Raw genomic sequence first — 7,160 nt, 5'->3', positions numbered from 1 at the left:
GGAGGGTTTTAACCCATTAATTTTATTATCTTGTCAACCTAACTTTTTGACAAATAAAATTAATAGTTGGTATCATTTGGTCACACAAATAATAGCAGTGACTCCGATGGGGAGGATACTATTAGATGTGTCTAAGTGTATACCATTACTTGACACTAAGTCCATTAATAAGATTATGCCCCTTCCGTTGGGGAAGATCACACGCTCTTAATTAACTTCCTATAGTCATCCAAAAATGGAAGTATGTTCTAGTGATCCACAAACAAGCTCATCCGTTATGGAGGAAGGCACTCAGAGCCAACGCGCAAGCTTGTTTGCATCACTTACAAACCAGTAATGGAGACCATGGGATTTACTTAAAAATCCCTCTCCCACTTAGTTATTTATAAATGAGGAATTTTAACTATGCTAGCCTACTAAATATATAAACTAACATGCACACACAACACAATATAAAAGCAATAAATAGAAAATCTAATTTTCAACTATTATGACTTTTATCTCTTGTTGTCCTCCGTGTGTTGTCATCCCAAGCTGCTGCCATATTTGGCCACTGCCACCGGGTCCATCTTGCTCCTAGTTCCGCTGCGCCTCTGGTTCTTAGAAGGTTCCACGCTTTGCAAGATTCGATCTGCGACATAAATAGAATTTTACATTTTGATCCTATATTCCTCGAAGGAATGTACATGTAAACTAGATCGAACATAAAATAAAATTTACATCCATCGATCCTATATTCCATAAAAGGAATGTACATGTAACTAGATCAAAAATAAAATCCTAATAAAACTAAATACAGCTCCTGTTGTATTTTATAATACAATCATGCACACACAATAAAATGCCCTTGACATGTTCAAGGGTCCAATCACACACATAATAACTATAAGCCATAATAGTTGGATCCTGCATCCACAAAGTTAGCACATCCTACTATTATCCTGCCTAAATTATGTATGACATGTGCATAATTAAACTAATACCAAATACACAGAGGCAAAACCCTAGCTCTGATACCAATTGTTGGTTGCTACTCGAAAAACCTAGAGGTTCCACTGTACAAAAATTTTGTACAAAGGTCTGAACCTTTTCCTAGCTACCATGTGTTCTTTTAAATTAAATTCTGGATCGCCTGCGGAACTTAACACGTTTAATCCAAAACTTAATCTATTTGTTCTTTTAGGTTTAGACTTGAATCTCCTGCGGAACTTAACACGTTCGATCCAAATCACCTTAAGTTATTAATTCCATTAAATATTAATTTCCATAATTGGTTCCCAGTACTGACGTGGCGAGGCACATGGCCTTCTTGGATATGGGAGCAACCACCACCGACTAGACAAAACCTTTTATGGAAAGCTAATATTTAATTTCCTAAAATAACTTTAGGTCAACCGAAAAGAACAATCAAATCACAAGGAAAAGAAAAACAAAAGAATACTATATCGAAAACAAATTCGAAACACTAAAATCGTATGTCTCTTGTATTTGGTATTATTTCCAAAAATAACTAGTATGATGCGGAAAGGAAAAATACTAGTTATACCTTTTAGAAAGACCTCTTGATCTTCTATCGTATTCCTCTTCTAACCTCGGACGTTGTGTGGGCAACGATCTTCCGAGATGAGAACCACCAAGCACCTTCTTCTTCCTTGCAAGTTTCGGCCATCAAAACATCTTCTAGGATGAAGAGGTTCGGCCACCACCACCATGCTCCAAGGGATGCTAGAAACAAAGCTTTCTTTCTCTCCTTCTTCTTCTTCTTCTTCTCTAAACTTGATCCGGCCACCATATGAGTCTCCACAAGAAGGATGAGGTTCGGCCATCAAAGAGAAGAAAGGAGGAGAGGATGGCCGGCCACACCAAGGAAGAAAAAGAGAGAGGAAAAATAATAGAGTTGTTCACCATGAAGGCACCTCTACCCTCTCTTTATAATCCTTGGCCTTGGCAAATAAGGAAATTTAAATAAAATTTCTTAATTCTTTTGCCATTGATAAGGAAAATTTATTTAATTAAAATAATTTTTTCTCATCAACAATGTGGTCGGCCACTTTAAACCGTGCAAAGGAAATTTAATTCAATCAAGAATTAAAACTTTCCTAATTTGTTTCGGAAATTTATAAAAAATTTCTCAAATTTTTCCTTCATGATAGTTAATAAAAGGAAATTTTATAAATTAAAATATTTCTTTTAAACATGTGGATAAAAGAAAGTTATCTTTAAAAATTAAAATCTCTTCCAATCTACAAATAAGGAAAGATATCTAATCTTTTCTTAATCTTTGTAGAAGCTTTATAAAAGAGATATTTAATTTTAAACTCTCTTTTAATTATAAACATGATTAAAAGGAAAGTTTTTACCAAAATTAAAATCAACCTTTAATCTACAAATAAGGAAAGAGATTTAACTCTTCTCTTAATCTTTTGTAGAATCTTATAAAAGGAAAGATTTAAAATTTTAAACTCTCTTTTAAATCATGTTATCCACATAAGAAAAATTTTAAAAATAAAATTCCTTTTTATTTAATAGGGCCGGCCACCTAAGCTTGAGTTCAAGCTAGGGCCGGCCACATGAATTCACCCATGAACCAAAACATGGCCGGCCCTAGCTTGGTCTCCAAGCTAGCTTGGCCGGCCCCCTATAGGATGGGTAAGAAGGTGGGTATAGGTGGGTATAGTACTCTATAATCAAGAGGCTACGATAGGGACCGAGAGGAGGAATTGGTTTTGGTCTCCCGATAAAATTAAGCATCCCGTGTTCGCCCCGAACACACAACTTAATTTTATCAATAATAATTCATTCCACTAGAGAATTATTATTAAACTACCGCACCAATCCCAAATTACATTTTTGGGCTCCTTCTTATTATGAGTGTGTTAGTCTCCCTGTGTTTAAGATAACAAATGTCCACTAATTAAGTAAGTTACTGACAACTCACTTAATTAATATCTAGCTCCAAGAGTAGTACTACTCAACTTCATCGTCATGTCGGACTAAGTCCACCTGCAGGGTTTAACATGACAATCCTTTTGAGCTCCTCTTGGGGACATTCTTAAACTAGTATCTCTAGGACACAGTTTCCTTCTATAATCAACAACACACACTATAAGTGATATCATTTCCCAACTTATCGGGCTTATTGATTCATTGAACTAAATCTCACCCATTGATAAATTAAAGAAATAAATATCAAATATATGTGCTTGTTATTATATTAGGATTAAGAGCACACACTTCCATAATAACTGAGGTCTTTGTTCCTTTATAAAGTCAGTATAAAAGGAACGACCTCAAATAGTCCTACTCAATACACTCTAAGTGTACTAGTGTAATTATATAGTTAAGATAAACTAATACCTAATTACACTACGACCTTCCAATGGTTTGTTCCTTTCCATCTTGGTCGTGAGCTACTGTTTATAATTTATGAGGAACCGATAACATGATCTTCTGTATGTGACACCACACACCATGTTATCTACAATATAAATTAATTGAGCAACTACATTTATCATAAATGTAGACATTTGACTAATGTGATTCTTATTTCTAGATAAATGTTTATACCAAAAGCTAGACTTTTAGTATACACTCTAACACTTAGTCCATTCTTTTAGCAATGGGAGCATAATCTTTTTGATACCATTTCCTCCACTTAATGGATAACTATTTACTACCTATGGGGAATTGTTTTTCATCTCAAATTTAGTTGATTAGATTTACGCCAATGGAAACCATAAATTTCATATACAATACACAATATAGATATATGAAAATTCTTTTCCATTTACTCTTTTCATTGAAAAATTTTCTCATTTGTATTTGTTCAAACTCATGATCTGAACAAGAAGTACATACATCCTATTATATGTTCCTCGATGCTGAGGACATTCTCTAAGAGCGGGAGATTTCGTAACATTTCTTATTTGCTGTCTTGAATTTATAATAAGTTGTTTAATAGTTGGCATGTCGTATAATTATATATACTTTATATATATAATTATAAATTAGAATGGAATGAGTTGATTTAGACCGATCTTAACTTGAGAATTGATAATTAATAATTATCAATTTTTTCATTCAATATAAAATCACAAAAAATTTAATTACGATTTGAAGTAGATTTATAAAAAAAATCCCGTGCTTGCCCAGCTCGGTGGCCGCGCTCCTCATCAGCCCCACCACCGCGTGCTTCGATCACGTGTATGCGTGCGGCACCAATCCCGCAGTAGTCGACGCAGCGCTCCCCGTTATTACGATGCTCCCCCGCCCCGCCAGCGACATCACCCGCGCCGCGTGCTTGGTGGTCAGGAACACCCCCGTCACGTTCACCGACTTCTGCCTCGGTTCCGCGACGCCGGCGTTGCTGAACATGACGTCGAGCTTCCCGTGCCGGGCGATGGCGGCGTCGACGGCGCTTGCCACGTCGGACTCCTTGGTGACGTCGCAGTGGACGTAGGAGGCGGTGCCCGGGCCGAGTGAGTCGCACAGGACGCGGCCTTTGTGGTCTTGGATGTCCGCCACGACTACTCGAGCACCGAGGCGGGCGAACAGCTTGGCGGTGCACTCGCCGAGGCCGCTCGCCACGCCGGTGATCAAGGCCACCTTCCCTTCGAGCCTATTTATGCAACAAAAGCAAGATTGAAGCATGAATCTCAAGTCATGAACATGAAAATTGAAGAAAAATGAGGAATTAATCAAATGGTTTGACAAATCACCTTTTTGCTACAGAGGAGAGAAGGAAGGAGCTTGCCATAGTGTGTTCAACATAATGTTGATACGGTGCATGTTTAGTGGGATCGATCGGATGATGTTGTCATGGGTCAAGGTCACAAGTGGGTCAGAAGTCAAGCTGACATGGAGATCAGGAGGGTCAAAAGTCAAGCCTCAGTGGCCGGTCAGCGGTCAAGCTGATGTGGAGGTCATGAAGGTCAGAAGTCAAGTCGCGGTGGTTGGTCAACAGTCAGGCTAACATGGAAAGCAGGGTGGTCAAAAGTCCAACTTACGTGGTAAAAATCAAAGTCTCAACGGACAGGGTGGTCAAAGGAAGGGATTATAAGACCAGCCCTAACAGTAAGTAATAAACGGGCCCGCGGACCAGGTATAGCTAAGGGCCGAGATTAAAGGTTTGCTTACAGACCCAGCGTGCAGGTCGGAACATCCGAGCCAAGGATCAGAGGTCTGCTTATAGACCCCGCGTGCAGGTCGGGACATACAAGCCAAAGATCAGAGATCTGGCACAGACCCAATGTGAAGGCCGGACATCGAAGCCAAGGAATAGCAATCTGGATATAGACCCAGGGTGTAGATCGAGATGTGCAGACCAGAGATAGCAGACAAAGGCAGATCTGGATACAAGCTTAACACAGATCGGGGTATACAAGTCAAGGGTAATAGTATATAAAAGCAGGGCGAGCCCAGATCTCGGAACACAGACTCGACGGTCACACACTACAAGACAAATCAGCCAAGGAATCGTAACTGCTTGTCAGAGAGAATAATCAAAGTGTCAGGGAATATGCCAACAGTCAGGGCTCCATACACCTTCGATTTTGCCGCCAGCCTATCAAGAAAAGTCACGTGTCAATTACCGCCAGACAAAGCCTGACAGCTGACATTCCCTGACACCCGTCAGACCCAGAAACTTCCGTCACAGTATAAAAAGGGATGTCTTGTCCCTTATGCAAGTACGCTCACTCATCATTTCTCACTAGTCTCTACTTTTCGTCCTTTCTCTGTGATTTCTGGGGAAAAAGTACCTAACTTGAGCGTTGGAGGGCCTGACTCGGGGACTTTTTCCCTCGTTTCTGGTCTCTAACGACCGGTGGGTTCGTCTGAGTGTGTGCAGGGTAACAACGTCATCGTCCTGATCATCTCTAGTCGTCAATCACCCGTGTGCACCTTTCCAGGGGGCATCAGGCAAATTCAACACTTCAACGACTCTTCGTCAACTTTTAGCACAACAAGGCCCGCCCTCATCCGACTCAGCTTCCGGACGGAATCAAATTTGACGCCGTCTGTGGGAACACAACAAGGAGAATTCATGTCACTATGACCGCGAGAGTACGAGCTCTTCAAGGAGGTTAAGAGGCAAGTCGCCTCCGAAAAGCAAGGGACTGTTTCACGTCCTCGCCTCGCCCCTGACCCTCCTCCAGATCGGGGTTCTAAAAGAAAGCAGCCTAAGGTATTTCCTCAAATTCCTTTTCGTGATCCTAGCGTGGGATATTATCAGCCAGAGCCTCAAGGGCAGAGCCTCAAGAAGGAACAGCCTCAAGCCTCCATGGCTGAGAGTTCCTTGCCGCGAGATTCGAAGAAGGGGAAGGCCTTTGTCGTACCTGAGGTATTCCCAGAGGATCCGGATGAGAAAGTACCTTTCTCGGCCAGGATTTTAAATGAAAGATTGCCTAAGGGTTATAGAGCCCCGTCGATCGGAGAAAATGATGGGAGCAAAGATCCTGAGGAGCACTTAAGAAAGTTCAAAAATGCAGCCCTGCTGCACCTGTTGGTTGCTACTCGGAAAGCTTAGAGGTTCCACTGTACAAAAATTTTGTACAAAGGTCTGAACCTTTTCCTAGCTACCATGTGTTCTTTTAAATTAAATTTTGGATCGCCTGCGGAACTTAACACGTTTGATCCAAAACTTAATCTATTTGTTCTTTTAGGTTTTGACTTGGATCTCCTGCGGAACTTAACACGTTCGACCCAAGTCTCCTTAAGTTATTAATTCCATTAAATATTAATTTCCATAAAAGGTTCCCAGTACTGACGTGGCGAGGCACATGGCCTTCTTGGATATGGGAGCAACCACCACCGACTAGACAAAACCTTTAATAGAAAGCTAATATTTAATTTCCTAAAATAACTTTAGGTTAACCAAAGAGAACAATCAAATCACAAGGAAAAGAAAGAAACAAAAGAACACAACTTCGAAAAAACATATTCGAAATTCTAGAATCGTAAGCCTCTTGTATTTGGTATTATTTCCATAAATAACTAGTATGATGCGGAAAAGGAAAAACTACTAGTTATACCTTCTAGAAAGACCTCTTGATCTTCTACCGTATTCCTCTTCTAACCTCGGACGTTGTGTGGGCAACGATCTACCAAGATGAGAAACCACCAACCACCTTCTTCTCCTCCTAGCTAGGTTCGGCCACAAC

At 40.3% G+C, this 7,160-nt stretch overlaps 1 pseudogene; it reads right to left on the bottom strand.

Annotated features, from left to right (window-relative positions):
• Nucleotides 1–4,080: 4,080 nt before the first annotated feature.
• Nucleotides 4,081–4,756, bottom strand: LOC121991218 (annotated as a pseudogene).
• Between the last annotated feature and the right edge of the window lie 2,404 nt (nt 4,757–7,160).

Source organism: Zingiber officinale, chromosome 6B (assembly GCF_018446385.1).
Source record: "Zingiber officinale cultivar Zhangliang chromosome 6B, Zo_v1.1, whole genome shotgun sequence".
Classification (NCBI taxonomy): Eukaryota; Viridiplantae; Streptophyta; class Magnoliopsida; order Zingiberales; family Zingiberaceae; genus Zingiber; species Zingiber officinale.
The sequence above is the reverse complement of the archived record's forward strand: the minus strand, read 5'-3'. Positions and strand labels throughout refer to the sequence as shown.